Source organism: Lithobates pipiens, unplaced genomic scaffold (genome assembly GCF_037356315.1).
Source record: "Lithobates pipiens isolate NorthernLeopardFrog02 unplaced genomic scaffold, aLitPip1_a1.2 Scaffold_13, whole genome shotgun sequence".
Taxonomy (NCBI): Eukaryota; Metazoa; Chordata; class Amphibia; order Anura; family Ranidae; genus Lithobates; species Lithobates pipiens.
In genome coordinates, this window is record NW_027507718.1 from 546,499,414 (window position 1) to 546,516,220 (window position 16,807).

Sequence of the window (16,807 nt, forward strand, 5' to 3'; positions counted from 1 at the left end):
AAAGTGGGTGGGAACACCAAAAGCTCCTAGGTGGGCAAGAACAGGTCTGGTTTATACAGCCTGAGAGATCTCACTGCTGGGGTATCAAATATTACCGTCACTAAAATGATGACATTGCTTTGCCAAGATGCTGATAATTGTCCATTGAGTACCCTTCAGTACAATCCAGGTCATTAAGTTGCTATGTGGTGTATTGTTTGCTTGTGTTAATAGACAAAGTGTTTGGCTCATCATTACAAAATAGAAGAAAAGGATCCATTGTGTATTTACTTCCTCTTCTGAATCAGCATTTCCACGTTACTATTTCTAACATGGAACTGCAAACCCTTAGGACAAAGCTTCTATATACAGTAAATACAGTAGATCTATATATATATATATATATATATATACTTGTAGCAAAAGGTGGTTCTACAAAGTATTTACTCCGGGGGGCTGAATACAAATGCCCCCCCCCCCCCACATATTTATTTGTAAAAAAAAAAAATTTAAGCCATTTATCATTTTCCTTCCACTTTGTCACTCTGTGTTGGCCCGTCACATAAAATCTCAATAAAATACATTTACTTTTTGGTTGTAACATGACAAAATGTGGAAAGTTTCAAGGGGTATGAATACTTTTTCAAGGCACTGTATATACACTCCCTGGCCACTTTATCAGGTACACCTTGCTAGTACCGGGTTGGACACCCTTTTGCCTTTATTCTTCATGGCATAGATTCAACAAGGTGTTGGAAACGTTCCTCAGAGATTTTGGTCCATAGTGACATGATAGCTTCTCCTGATCTCCCTTTCCACCACATCCCAAAGGTGCTCTATTGGACTGAAATCTGGTGAGTGTGGAGGCCATTGGAGTACAGTGACCTCATTGTCCAGTGGTGAGATGTGGTGAGTGTGGAGGTCATTGGGTTACAGTGACCTCATTGTCCAGTGGTGAGATCTGGTGAGTGTGGAGGCCATTGGGTTACAGGGACCTCATTGTCCAGTGGTGAGATCTGGTGAGTGTGGAGGCCATTGGGTTACAGGGACCTCATTGTCCAGTGGTGAGATCTGGTGAGAGTGTGGAAGACATTGGAGTACAGTGACCTCATTGTCCAGTGGTGAGATCTGGTGAGTGTGGAGGCCATTGGGTTACAGTGACCTCATTGTCCAGTGGTGAGATGTGGTGAGAGTGTGGAGGACATTGGAGTACAGTGACCTCATTGTCCAGTAGTGAGATATGGTGAGTGTGGAGGCCATTGGGTCACAGTGACCTCATTGTCCAGTAGTGAGATCTGGTGAGTGTGGAGGCCATTGGGTTACAAAGACCTCATTGTCCAGTGGTGAGATCTGGTGAGTGTGGAGGCTATTGGGTTACAGTGACCTCATTGTCCAGTGGTGAGATCTGGTGAGTGTGGAGGCCATTGGGTTACAGGGACCTCATTGTCCAGTGGTGAGATCTGGTGAGAGTGTGGAAGACATTGGAGTACAGTGACCTCATTGTCCAGTGGTGAGATCTGGTGAGTGTGGAGGCCATTGGGTTACAGGGACCTCATTGTCCAGTGGTGAGATCTGGTGAGTGTGGAGGCCATTGGGTTACAGGGACCTCATTGTCCAGTGGTGAGATCTGGTGAGAGTGTGGAAGACATTGGAGTACAGTGACCTCATTGTCCAGTGGTGAGATCTGGTGAGTGTGGAGGCCATTGGGTTACAGGGACCTCATTGTCCAGTGGTGAGATCTGGTGAGTGTGGAGGCCATTGGGTTACAGGGACCTCATTGTCCAGTGGTGAGATCTGGTGAGAGTGTGGAAGACATTGGAGTACAGTGACCTCATTGTCCAGTGGTGAGATCTGGTGAGTGTGGAGGCTATTGGGTTACAGTGACCTCATTGTCCAGTGGTGAGATCTGGTGAGTGAGGAGGCCATTGGCTTATAGGGACCTCATTGTCCAGTGGTGAGATCTGGTGAGTGTGGAGGCCATTGGGTTACAGTGACCTCATTGTCCAGTGGTGAGATGATTGGAGCTTTGTGACATGGTGCATTATCCTGCTGGGAGGAGCCATCAGAAGATGGGGACACTGTAGTCATAAAGGGATGGACATGGTCAGCAACAATACTCAGGTAGGCCGTGGTGTTCAAGCACTTGCCGATCAGCTCGCCCCGATATATGTTGGCAAAGTGGCACGGGTGCGCAAAACTATGTACCCATACGTCACTCTGTCATAGGTGGCTAGTGGGCGCACGCACGCCAGAGGGTCCTGCGGACTCGATGTCCGCCGGTGGCCCGCGATCGTGGCACGGAGAGGCAGAACGGGGATGTGCCTATGTAAACAAGCCATTTCCCTGTTCTGCTTAGCAACATGACAGGAATCTACTGCCCTCAGTGATCAGGAGCAGTGATCTCTGTCATGTTCTAGTATGCCCACCCCCCCCCCCCACAGTTAGAACACACAGTGAGGGAACGCTTAACCCCTTGATCGCCCCCTAGTGTTTAACCCCTTCCCTGCCAGTGACATTTACACTTACATTTACAGTAATCAGTGCATTTGATTGCTGTATAAATGACAATGGTCCCAAAATAGTGTCAAAAGTGTCCGATGTGTCCGCCACAATGTCGTAGTCATGATAAAAATCGCAGATCGCCGCCATTACTAATAAAAAAAAATGAATAATAAAATGCCATAAAACTATCCCCTATTTTGCAGACGCTATAACTTCTGCGCAAACCAATCAATATACGCTTACTGCATATTTTTTTACCAAAAATCTGTAAAAGAATACATATCGGCGTAAACTGCGGAAGAAATTTATTTTTATTTTTTTTGGGGGGTATTTATTATAGGAAAAAGTTAAAAAAATTTATATTTTTTTCAAAATTGATGCTCTCTTTTTGTTTATAGCGCAAAAAATAAAAAGCGCAGAGGCGATCAAATACCACCAAAAGAAAGCTCTATTTGTGGGGAAAAAATGGGAACTCTGATGTAAGGGGGGCTCTGAGAACCCTGATTTACCTTAGTGCACTCACTCAGAGGCAGGAGGGGAGAGACTTCAGTCACAAACAGGGATGGATGGTGAGCTCACTCACCCCTTGGCAGTCAGCACCTCTCATCCAGATCTATCTTGAGGCTGCTGAACCTCAAATTTCCAGCCCCAACTTTACTTTTCTAAGGAGTGTGGGCAGACACAGAGGGGTAGGGCCGGGAGGAAGAGGTGCAGATCGAGCCCTCTCTCCTCTCCCGTCTGTGTGTGTGTGTGTGTGCTTGGGGGGGGGAATTGTTAGCGTTGGCTTTGGGCAGCATGAAAGAGAGTCTAACAGACACTCTCAGCTTAGACAACTGCAGCCAGCAACCCTGCCGGGAAGCCCTAGTCCAGTCTTAATCATGTGTCCGGGTTTCAGGCAGTCTGAAACCCGGACGCATGATTCCAAACCCGAAACTGTCCGGATGAAACCCAGACAGGTGGCAACCCTAGCTAGAAGAAGCACAGCTGCGGAGGGAGCAGAGCCCCATAGATCGATACTTTCTGAATAGCGCCGGCTCCTGTCACAGAGGGAGTGATACCAATTGCCTGGTACAGCGACAGCAAGGGAGATTCCTGAATGAACGGTTCCCTGCACTGAGCTATAGACTTCTGTTATTATCTGCGGGTTGGGTGCACTTTCTGAAAGTGTATCACCCCTGCAGGATATAATAAAAGTCTATGGCAAAGTGCAGGTAGCCCGCAGGAAAGCCACACGTGCACTGCGCTGCACCCGCAGTGCCGATAAACCGCAGCGATTCACTGTGAAAGCAGCCTTAGGCCCCTTTCATATGATCGGTCTGATCTGGTTCGCATTTCCATTTTTCAGGCGGAACCAATCAAGCCCTCCATTCACCTCTATGGAGCGGCAGATGTAAACAGACTTGTTTACATCCACCTACCTCCAATCTGATCCGCTAAAAAAAAAAAACAGAAGGGGATCGGTCTCCTTCCTATCTGGGCAGATTGGGTGGCCCATAAAGTAGAGCGGTCTGTGTTATCCACCCGCTCCGCTCATCGTGGCCCTTGACTAGTTTCCAAGTTGCTTAAGTGGCCCTTGCTCTTCGAAAGGTTGGGCTACCCCCCCCCCGTGCCTAAAGAAACCAAGCTATCCAGCAACAAAAACCAGTAAAGAAGTTCCTTATCCTAGAGTCACCACTGGAATGATCCTATCAGGACATGTTCCAGACAATTGGGAAATGTAGTGACTTTCAATCTTTTAGTAAGGAATCAGAGGAAGCCGTGGTCTACAAAATGTAAATTCCATTGTGACGCAACTGTCCAGGGTTCAATAGCTATATAGGACATACTGTATATTAGTGTAATCAATAAGACATGATAGACTTTTGATCAGCGTGTTGTAAATAGAGCAACAGAGCATTGGGGGAGATTTACTAAAACTGGAGCACTCAGAATCTGGTGCAGCTGTCCATGGTAGCCAATGAGCTTCTAACTACAGCTTGTTCAATTAAGCTTTGACAATAAAATATGGAAGCTGATTGGTTTGTACCAGATTTTGCACTCTCCAGTTTTAGTAAATCAACCCCATTGTCTCTATGTCTTTAAAAAAAAAAAAAAAAAAAAAAAAATTTTGTATTATCGCTCACACTCACTCACACTGGTCACTAGAAGTTCAACATGGCACCTCATGGCAAAGAACTCGCTGAGGATCTGAAAAAAAGAATTGTTGCTCTACATAAAGATGGCCTAGGCCAGTGATGGTGAACCTTGGCACCCCAGATGTTTTGGAACTACATTTCCCATGATGCTCAACTACACTGCAGAGTGCATGAGCATCATGGGAAATGTAGTTCCAAAACATCTGGAGTGCCAAGGTTCACCATCACTGGCCTAGGCTATACGAAGATTGCCAAGACCCTGAAACTGAGCTGCAGCACGGTGGCCAAGACCATACAGCGGTATAACAGGACAGGTTCCCCTCAGAACAGACCTTGCCATGGTCCCCCAAAGAAGTTGAGGTCACGTGCTCAGCGTCATATCCAGAGGTTGTCTTTGGGAAATAGACGTATGAGTGCTGCCAGCATTGCTGCAGAGGTTGTAGGGGTGGGGGGGGGGGGGGGGGGTCAGCCTGTCAGTGCTCAGACCATATGGCGCACACTGCATCAAATTGGTCTGCATGGCTGTCATCCCAGAAGGAAGCCTCTTCTAAAGATGATGCACAAGAAAACCTGCAAACAGTTTGCTGAAGACAAGCAGACTGAGGACATGGATTACTGGAACCATGTCCTGTGGTCTGATGAGACCAAGATAAAGGTATTTGGTGTCAGATGGTGACAAGCGTGTGTGGGGGCAACCAGGTGAGGAGGACAAAGACAAGTGTGTCTTGTCTACAGTCAGGCATGGTGGTGGGAGTGTCATGGTCTGGGGCTGCATGAGTGCTGCCGGCACTGGGGGGCTACAGATCATTGAGGGAACCATGAATGCCAACATGTACTGTGACATACTGAAGCAGAGCATGATCCCCTCCCTTCAGAGACTGGGCCGCAGGGCAGTATTCCAACATGATAACCACCCCAAACACACCTCCAAGATGACCACTGCCTTGCTAAAGAAGCTGAGGGTAAAGGTGATGGACTGGCCAAGCATGTCTCCAGACCTAAACCCTATTGATCATCTGTGGGGCATCCTCAAATGAGGAGCGCAAGGTCTCCCACATCCACCAGCTCTGTGATGTCATCATGGGGGAGGGGAAGAGGACTCCAGAGGCAACCTGTGAAGCTCTGGTGACCTCCATACCCAAGAGGGTTAGGGCAGTGCTGGAAAATAATGGCGGCCACACAAAATATTGACACTTTGGGCCCAATTTGGACATTTTCACTTAGGGGTGTACTGACTTTTGTTGCCAGTGGTTTAGACATTAATGGATGTGTGTTGAGTTATTTTGAGGGGACGGGAAATTTACACTGTTATACAAGCTGTACACTCACTACTTTACATTGTAGACAAGTGTCATTTCTTCAGTGTTGTCCTTTCCCTGGTGCTAATGCTGTCCATAACAAGTAGGATACCCATCTCTACTCTACCAACTTGCAAATGGGAGCCAACCCTGTGAGCCAGGGCCTTAAATAGGCTCTGCCTGACTCAAGATGGCTGCCAGTCACATGGGGCAGCAGCATCTAATTGGATTTTTCCCCAGCGACTCAGGACTATGTTCCTTTTGACTTCCTCTCCAACTGCCGTGCCGCTGCAGAGAGTGCTACCTACAGTGGAGAAAGTGGGCTGCACTGCCTACAGGATTCTCAAGAACACAGTTTGAGTGTCTCCAGAATGTCAGTTCTGAGAGAGATGGTTTTAAATCTTTCTTTAGAGATTGTAATTCCCAGGTCAGGGCCTGGAGCCCAGAGATTTCAAACTGCTTTAAGTGGCAAGAAGTCTCCAAGCCAGTGTATTTTTTTTTTTTTTGGGGGGGGGGGGGGGAGTCTCCTGGTCTAGTATGGGGGGATAGCGGAGCCCCCCTCTCTCTCTCGCCCTTACTCTATCTGACCTCCCCACTCTCACCCCTCCCCTCTCTCACCCTATCTCTCTCTCATCCTATATCTCTCTCACCCTATCTCTCTCTCATCCTATCTCTCTCTCATCCCTCCTCTCTCTCACCCTATCTCTCTCTCACCCCTCCTCTCTCTCACCCTATCTCTCTCTCATCCCTCCTCTCTCTCACCCTATCTCTCTCTCATCCCTCCTCTCTCTCACCCTATCTCTCTCTCATCCCTCCTCTCTCTCACCCTATCTCTCTCTCATCCTAGCTCTCTCTCTCAACCCACTCTCTCTCAAGAAACCCAAACAGCTGCCAGAGACCCCACATAGCATGGTCCCCCACCTCTTTCCTCCCTCCATCTCTCACTCCCCTCTCTCTCTCACCTGCCACTTTCTCTCTGATCCCTTCTTTCACTCACGCACCACTCTCTCTCTCATCCCTTCTCTCACTCACCCGCCACTCTCTCTCTCATCCTTTCTCTCTCTCACCCGCCACTCTCTCTCCCATCCCTTCTCTCACTCACCCACCACTCTCTCTCTCATCCCTTCTCTCTCTTACTCGCAACTCTATCTCACCCGCCACTCTCTCTCTCATCCTTTCTCTCTCTCACCCGCCACTCTCTCTCATCCCTTCTCTCTTTCACCCGCCACTCTCTCTCATCCCTTCTCTCTCTCTCACCCGCCACTCTCTCTCCCATCCCTTCTCTCACTCACCCACCACTCTCTCTCTCATCCCTTCTCTCTCTTACCCGCAACTCTATCTCACCCGCCACTCTCTCTCATCCCTTCTCTCTCTCTCACCCGCCACTCTCTCTCCCATCCCTTCTCTCACTCACCCACCACTCTCTCTCTCATCCCTTCTCTCTCTCTCACCCGCCACTCTCTCTCCCATCCCTTCTCTCACTCACCCACCACTCTCTCTCTCATCCCTTCTCTCTCTTACCCGCAACTCTATCTCACCCGCCACTCTCTCTCCCATCCCTTCTCTCACTCACCCGCCACTCTCTCTCTCATCCCTTCTCTCTCTCTCACCCGCCACTCTCTCTCCCATCCCTTCTCTCACTCACCCACCACTCTCTCTCTCATCCCTTCTCTCTCTTACCCGCAACTCTATCTCACCCGCCACTCTCTCTCTCATCCCTTCTCTCACTCACCCGCCACTCTCTCTCTCATCCCTTCTCTCACTCACCCACCACTCTCTCTCCCATCCCTTCTCTCACTCACCCACCACTCTCTCTCTCATCCCTTCTCTCTCTTACCCGCAACTCTATCTCACCCGCCACTCTCTCTCCCATCCCTTCTCTCACTCACCCGCCACTCTCTCTCTCATCCCTTCTCTCACTCACCCGCCACTCTCTCTCCCATCCCTTCTCTCACTCACCCACCACTCTCTCTCTCATCCCTTCTCTCTCTTACCCGCAACTCTATCTCACCCGCCACTCTCTCTCCCATCCCTTCTCTCACTCACCCGCCACTCTCTCTCTCATCCCTTCTCTCTCTCTCACCCGCCACTCTCTCTCCCATCCCTTCTCTCACTCACCCACCACTCTCTCTCTCATCCCTTCTCTCTCTTACCCGCAACTCTATCTCACCCGCCACTCTCTCTCCCATCCCTTCTTTCACTTACCCGACACTCTCTCTCTCATCCCTTCTCTCTCTCACCCGCCACTCTCTCTCACCCGCTACTCTCTCTCTCATCCCTTCTCTCTCTCACCCGCCACTCTCTCTCTCATTCCTTCCTTCACTCACCCACCACTCTCTCTCATCCCTTCTTTCTCTCACCCACCACTCTCTCTCTCATCCCTTCTTTCTCTCACCCACCACTCTCTCTCTCATCCCTTCTTTCTCTCACCCGCCACTCTCTCTCTCATCCCTTCTCTCTCACTCACCCACCACTCTCTCTCTCATCCCTTCTCTCTCTCACCCGCCACTCTCTCTCTCATCCCTTCTCTCTCCCACCCACCACTCTCTCTCTCATCCCTTCTCTCTCTCACCCACCACTTTCTCTCTCATCCTTTCTCTCTCTCACCCGCCACTCTCTCTCTCATCCCTTCTCTCTCTCACCCGCCACTCTCTCTCTCATCCCTTCTCTCACTCACCCGCCACTCTCTCTCTCATCCCTTCTCTCTCTCTCACCCGCCACTCTCTCTCCCATCCCTTCTCTCACTCACCCACCACTCTCTCTCTCATCCCTTCTCTCTCTTACCCGCAACTCTATCTCACCCGCCACTCTCTCTCTCATCCTTTCTCTCTCTCACCCGCCACTCTCTCTCATCCCTTCTCTCTTTCACCCGCCACTCTCTCTCATCCCTTCTCTCTCTCTCACCCGCCACTCTCTCTCCCATCCCTTCTCTCACTCACCCACCACTCTCTCTCTCATCCCTTCTCTCTCTTACCCGCAACTCTATCTCACCCGCCACTCTCTCTCCCATCCCTTCTCTCACTCACCGCCACTCTCTCTCTCATCCCTTCTCTCTCTCTCACCCGCCACTCTCTCTCCCATCCCTTCTCTCACTCACCCACCACTCTCTCTCTCATCCCTTCTCTCTCTTACCCGCAACTCTATCTCACCCGCCACTCTCTCTCCCATCCCTTCTTTCACTTACCCGACACTCTCTCTCTCATCCCTCTCTCTCTCACCCGCCACTCTCTCTCACCCGCTACTCTCTCTCTTATCCCTTCTCTCTCTCACCCGCCACTCTCTCTCTCATTCCTTCCTTCACTCACCCACCACTCTCTCTCATCCCTTCTTTCTCTCACCCACCACTCTCTCTCTCATCCCTTCTTTCTCTCACCCACCACTCTCTCTCATCCCTTCTTTCTCTCACCCGCCACTCTCTCTCTCATCCCTTCTCTCTCACTCACCCACCACTCTCTCTCTCATCCCTTCTCTCTCTCACCCGCCACTCTCTCTCTCATCCCTTCTCTCTCCCACCCACCACTCTCTCTCTCATCCCTTCTCTCTCTCACCCACCACTTTCTCTCTCATCCTTTCTCTCTCTCACCCGCCACTCTCTCTCTCATCCCTTCTCTCTCTCACCCGCCACTCTCTCTCTCATCCCTTCTCTCTCTCACCCACCACTCTCTCTCTCATCCCTTCTTTCACTCACCAGCCACTTTCTCTCTCATACCTTCTCTCTCTCACCCACCACTCTCTCTCTCTCATACCTTCTCTCTCTCACCCACCACTTTCTCTCTCATCCTTTCTCTCTCTCACCCACCACTCTCTCTCATCCCTTCTCTCTTTCACCCGCCACTCTCTCTCATCCCTTCTCTCTTTCACCCGCCACTTTCTCTCTCATCCCTTCTCTCTCACCCACCACTTTTTCTCTCATCCCTTCTCTCTCTCACCCGCCACTCTCTCTCTCATCCCTTCTCTCTCTCACCCGCCAATTTCTCTCTCATCCCTTCTTTCTCTCACCCGCCACTCTCTCTCTCATCCCTTCTCTCTCTCACCCGCAACTTTCTCTCTCATCCCTTCTTTCACTCACCCACCACTCTCTCTTTCATCCCTTCTTTCACTCACCCGCCACTCTCTCTCTCATCCCTTCTCTCACTCACCCACCACTTTCTCTCTCATCCCTTCTTTCACTCACCCGCCACTCTCTCTTTCATCCCTTCTTTCACTCACCCGCCACTCTCTCTCTCACCCACCACTTTCTCTCTCGTCCCTTCTCTCTCTCACCCGCCACTCTCTCTCTCATCCCTTCTTTCACTCACCTGCCACTTTCTCTCTCATCCTTTCTCTCTCCCGCCACTTTCTCTCTCATCCCTTCTCTCTCTCACCCGCCACTCTCTCTTTCATCCCTTCTTTCACTCACCCGCCACTCTCTCTCTCACCCACCACTTTCTCTCTCGTCCCTTCTCTCTCTCACCCGCCACTCTCTCTCTCATCCCTTCTTTCACTCACCCGCCACTCTCTCTTTCATCCCTTCTTTCACTCACCCGCCACTCTCTCTCTCATCCCTTCTCTCTCTCTCACCCGCCACTCTCTCTCTCATCCCTTTTCTCTCTCTCACCCGCCACTCTCTCTCTCATCCCTTCTTTCACTCACCCGCCACTCTCTCTTTCATCCCTTCTTTCACTCACCCGCCACTCTCTCTCTCACCCACCACTTTCTCTCTCGTCCCTTCTCTCTCTCACCCGCCACTCTCTCTCTCATCCCTTCTTTCACTCACCCGCCACTCTCTCTTTCATCCCTTCTTTCACTCACCCGCCACTCTCTCTCTCATCCCTTCTCTCTCTCTCACCCGCCACTCTCTCTCTCATCCCTTTTCTCTCTCTCACCCGCCACTCTCTCTCTCATCCCTTCTTTCACTCACCCGCCACTCTCTCTTTCATCCCTTCTTTCACTCACCCGCCACTCTCTCTCTCATCCCTTCTCTCTCTCACCCACCACTTTCTCTCTCGTCCCTTCTCTCTCTCTCACCCGCCACTCTCTCTCCCATCCCTTCTCTCTCTCACCCGCCACTCTCTCTCTCATCCCTTCTCTCTCTCACCCACCACTCTCTCTCTCATCCCTTCTTTCACTCACCCGCCACTTTCTCTTTCATCCCTTCTCTCTCTCACCCGCCACTCTCTCTCTCAACCCACTCTCTCAAGAGTGCAGCCAGAGACACCACATAGCCACCAGAGACCCACTTACTACTACTATAACCTTCCACCAAAGAACAACCCAAAAGAAATTCTCCTGCTCCTGACGATCGCAGTGATACCACATATGTGTATGTTAGATGTTGTTTGCACCTGTAGTACAGCCCAAAATAAATAGTGCGCATTTTGCGTTTTTTCTATTGTCCTAACTACAACCTTTGACCCTGACCTTGACCCAAATACTAACCCTGGTACTGACCTACAGTGGGTGCCACTGATATTGTGTCAATCTCGCTGCTGTTAGCGGCAAGATTGACACCCGCAAGCCCCGTCGCGAGAGCCAGCGCCGAGCTATGCTGCTCCTCCCGCTCGCCGCCCCCAATAAATTCCTATGGATGCACGGCATTTTGTGTGGGCGGCGAGCGCGAGAAGCACAGCTCGCAGCGGTGATTTCCAGCGTGATCCCATCGTGCTGGAAACACAATATCGGCAGCACCTACTGTAGGTCAAACCTTGATTTAGGTATTTTTTTTGTATTTTTTATTTTTTTTAATTATTATTATTTTTAGACACACTTTGATTTTCTCTCTGTAATGGGGGGCGAATGTCACAGTGACTGCTCACTGTGGTAGCCAACCGGAGGCTATCACAGTGATCAGGTTACCCGGAATCGGAAGTTTTGGGTCCCGATTGTTATTACAGGGCCTGGGGCTCTTAGTGAGACCCTGGTCTCTGTTCTTGGAGCGCGAGGTGCGGGGCACTCCCAGCACAAAGGGAGATATACATATATGCCACCCCCCCCCCCCATGGAAAAAAGCTCAGTCTAGCGGGCCCGTGTATTTGGGGTCAGCATCAAGTGGTTAAGATGGGGGAGGAAGTAGACAGGAACTATGATTTCCTTTGTCACAGGGAGAGGGCTATGCGATTGGATGTTGGCCCCCTTATGTGACTCTGACAGCCATCTTGAGTCAGGTAGAATCTATTTAGAACTCCAGCTCCCAGGTTTGGCGTGCTTTGTGCGAATAGCTGGCGTAGGGGAAGAATCCCCGTCTGACAGGGACATTACTTAGAGATAGGGTAAGGTTACGGATGAGTAGGGATAGTGCAGGGACTACGTCTAACTCCCAGGAACCTTTTTTTTTTTTTTTTTTTTGGGTGTCGTCCAGCCAGGCCACACTCTGCGCCTTATGGCATGTGCTGTCGACATCTTTCATTCCGCATATTGCTGGTCCACCGCTGTATCTGTAGTAAGTGGTTCCAGTCGGGTGTACTCCCCGCTGAGCCTGTTGCACTTGCTGAACTTCTCTACAATATATTGTTAATGCCAACCATGGAATCTGTGTGTTCACTACCCGCCACACAACGCTACACCTAACCCACACGTTTAAAGGGTGGTCTTAATGGTCAACACAGGACATGGCGAGCTTGAAGGGTAAACCAGTGGTTCTCAACCTCAATCCTCAAGTACCCTCACCGTCAGAGGGCCATGTTTTCTTAGGGAAGTTTTGGGAACTTCCCTAAGATAATATAGCTCTTATTAATGCCATGTCATTGATATTGATTTAAAGCATCTGTGCACATTAAAGGAAAACCTGAAAACATGGCCCGTTGGGGGGTGCGTGAGGACCGAGGTTGAGGACCACTGCAGTAAACGACTCGCTGCCCTTTCTAGAAGTCTGCACTCCAATGTCATTGAACTCCAAAACAAATTGAGCTCCAATGTCAGGCAGCCCTGCAATGTTCCTAGATTTACTGAATTGGGAGCTTCATCCTAAGCCCTTGTACACACGGTCGGAGTCTCCATCGGACTGTTTCCGTCGGAGAGTATCCGATACAATTTTCCCGACAAAATGCTCCGATCGGACCTAATACGATCATGTGTAGAGAATTCCGATCGGACAAAGTGCCACGCATGCTCAGATCAAATTCCTACATCAAAGCTATTGGCTGCTAGCCTGAACGTAGTCCCGTCGTAACGAAATAACGTCATCACGTTCTGAACGATTGGATTTTCCGACAACTTTGTCCGACCGTGTGTATGCAACAGTTTCGGACAAAATCTGACGGACTAAATCCGACAGATTTGGTTGTCGGAATGTCCGACCGTGTGTACAAGGGCTTAGACGTGGTTGTTGCATATCTCAAAGGTTCTAAAGGCTCTAGTTTTTTTTTAAATCTAAGGCCGCGTACACACGCGGGGACTGTTCGCCCAACTTTGTCCGTCAAACAGTTTCGGCAAACAGTCCGCTCAAAATTAGCATGGACGGACATGGCCACACACGACGGACGAACAGTTTGCTGAAACCGTGCGCGATGACGTGAACGGCACGTACGACGGGACGAAAAATACGACGTCCTATACACTGCATTATAACCTTCGGCGTGTAAATCCTTTCTGAGCATGCGCGGAACTTAGTTTGACGAACAAGCCTACACACGAGGGGACTGTTCGCTGAAACAAGGTTTCAGCGGACAGTTTTTCGGAATTTCCGAAAAACCTTGTTCAGCGGACTGTTCGCTGAAACTGTCCGCTGAAAGCCCACACACGAGCGGACTGTTTGCCGAAACACTGTTCAGCGGACAAAGTTGGGCGAACAGTCCCCGCGTGTGTACGCGGCCTTAATGCAGTGGTCATCATCTCTGGTCCTCAGGACCCAATAACAGGCCAGGTTTGCAAGATAACTGAAATACATCACAGGTGATATAATTTGCTGCTCAGTGATTGCCGTATTCTAGTCTGCATCTCCCCCCAAGGTAATACTTAAAATCTGGCCTGTTAGTGGGTCCCGAGGACAGGAGTTGAGAACCACTGCCTTAATACATTCTATGCATTAAGGTAAAAAACCTGGGTGCAGCTCCCCCCCCCCCACCCACCACTCCTATACTTATATGAGCTTCATCTCCATCCAGCGATATAAATGAGAGCAGTGGCTTTCCTGGGTCTCTCTCTCCTCATTGGCTCACACAGCAGTAGGAGTCAATGGCCCCTTCTGCTGTCAATCACAGACAGTGAGCCAATGAGAAGCAAGCAGGGGTGAGGCTGAGCCACAGTCTGTGTGTGAATGGACACACAAAGTGTGGATCGGGAGCGGGCACGAGTGCCCCCATAGCAAAAGGCTTCCCTTGGCAGGGGGAAGGAGCCACCAGGACCACAGGCGGGGGACCCAAAAATAAATTTTCAGTTTTGTTTTTTGTTTTTTTATGATTTTTTTCAACTTTTTAATGTATTTTTTTTTTTCAGGGTGGCCCTCCACTTTAAGAAGTTGTTCTTCTTTTTTTTAATGTTTTACTGTCCAATCAAGGAGATTTCCCTTGAAGACACAACAAGAAGTAAAAGGAAATCTCTCCAAAGCAGGTAGATTTCTCTCCATATAGTGATTTGTTACTAATCTAGAATAAAGTAATTGCAAACAAGTGATTGGTTATCAAATGATTTATCCAAGAACGCAACAAACATGGTGTTGTTCCGCATTTTGCGATCAACTAAAAATATTGATGGGAAATCAGATCTATTAGAAACTATTTATTTCAAAAGTATCATTTATTCAATCAATTCTCTGACTTACACACATATATTGTTCGATTGAGCAGAAACGACTGGCAAGAAAAAAAAATAAAAAAATGAAGAGCTCATTAAACCAAATTAATTTTTGGTTTGTGATTTTTGTTCAATCTGATCACATTATTTGCATCAAATGATTGACTGAATTATGGTATTGATGATCGTGTCCCCTATTAGATTGGTTGTCACTAGAATAGCGATCCCCATTAGAAGGTTTCCTCCCACCTATTCCTGCACAAACATTTTTAGCTTCTCTTAAGACCACTTTTTGTTACCGATAGGCTTACCTGTAACTACCCCAGATATCTCCTAAACCTGCACGGTTTGGGAGATATCCCCTGTATCGGCACACGTGCACTGAAGCAATGGCACGTTCCTGGCATTGCTTCAGCTAGTGTGCCATTACCTGCAGCTCCTGCACGCATGCGCTGGAGTGACGTAATCGTGGCTCTGGCCAATCGCAGAGCCCACGGTACCCGGTAGTAACTCAGGGAGCGATGTTGCTGGCTGGAGCTGTGTATGGGGACCACTACGGGGGCTTTGATCTAAGGTGAGTATTTCATAAGGCGCTAGTATGCTCATTATAACAAGCAAATGTACACCACTCATACGTCCTTATTGGTGGACCACCAAAGCTGATCAAGGGCTCATTCCATGCCCTAATGTCAGGAAAGCCATGCTCAAGACTGTGCTCAAAGGAATGCTCATGTTCAAAGGAACCCCCGTGTTCTAAAGAATGCTCATGTTCAAAGGAATGTACATACTCAAAGGAGGTGCTCTTGTTCAAAGGAATGTCCATGTTCAAAGGATTGCTCATGTTCAAAGGAATTAACATGCTCAAAGGAGTGGTCATGTTCAGAGGAATGCCCATGTTCAAAGGACTGCCCATGCTCAAAGGAATGCTTGTTTTCAAAGAAATGCCTGTGCTCAAAAGAATGCCCACGCTCAAAAGAAATGCGCATGTTCAAAGGAATGTGCATGCTCAAAGGAGTGGCCATGTTCAAAGGAGTGCCCATGCTCAAGGAAGTGCTCATGTTCAAAGGAACGTCCATTGCTCAAATGGATGCTCATGTTCAAAGGAATGCATGTGTTCTAAGGAATGCCCATGTTCAAGAGAATGCACGTGCTCAAAGGAGTGCTCATGTTCAAAGGAATGTCCATGCTCAAAGGAGTGCTCATGTTCAAAGGAAGTCCATGCTCAAAGGGATGCTCATGTTCAAAGGAATGCCTGTGTTGTAAGGAATGCTCATGTTAATAGGACTGCCCATGCTCGAAGGAGTGCTCATGTTCAAAGGAATGTCTGTGCTCAAAGGAGTGCTCATGTTCAAAAGAATGTCCGTGCTCAAAGGGATGCTCATGTTCAAAGGAATGTCCGTGATCAAAGGAGTGTTCATGTTCAAAGGAATGCCCGTGTTCAAAGGAGTGCTCATGTTCAAAGGAATGTCCATGCTCAAAGGAGTGCTCATGTTCAAAGGAATGCCCGTGTTCAAAGGAGTGCTCATATTCAAAGGAATGCCCATGCTCAAAGGAGTGCTCATATTCAAAGGAATGTCTGCCAGACTGGAGGGGTGGGGGGGAGCTGTTCGTCGCCCCCCCCCCCAAAAGCCAAAAGAAAAAACCGCAAGCCGCCACTGCACCCGACGCTGACCTTGGCCTGGCTCTAACTCTGCTCCTGGTTCCTGACTCTGTACTCCTACTGCCCAATTGTACTACGCATCTAAAAGCCCATCTGACTACGCATCTAAAAATCCAGTATCTGCCTGCTGCCAGCTGGCCTGCTTCAGCTTCGGATCTGTTACAAAGGTATTTCGAACCAGATCTCCTACAGGCACCTGTGCCACTCCATGCCCTGTAATACCCTGTCATCATCCCCAGGGGAAACAGGACAAGAAGTATAAGGGCAGCCCTCTTGTCGACTCGGCCTTGACTAGGTACCTTACACTCAAACTGCAAATAAGTCCAAAAAGAGCTGGCGGAACTCTGTTAAAATCCAACATGAATAATATTATATATATATACTAGGGTTCTTCAAAAAATGTCCACACTTTTATTAACTCTATTAAATATAAAACAATGTGGAAACTTTTTGAAGACCCCTGGTAATAAAATACTAGGCACCTGTTTCTCCAAGATGGTCACCTGAAGCCCACTGCAGAGGAC

General features: G+C 49.0%; 1 protein-coding gene across 3 annotated transcripts in view; it reads right to left on the minus strand.

Moving 5' to 3' along the window:
• LOC143975807 (receptor-type tyrosine-protein phosphatase kappa-like) overlaps positions 1–16,807 on the minus strand; it is a 228,823-nt gene that overhangs the window by 210,884 nt on the left and 1,132 nt on the right. The window lies entirely within an intron of this gene.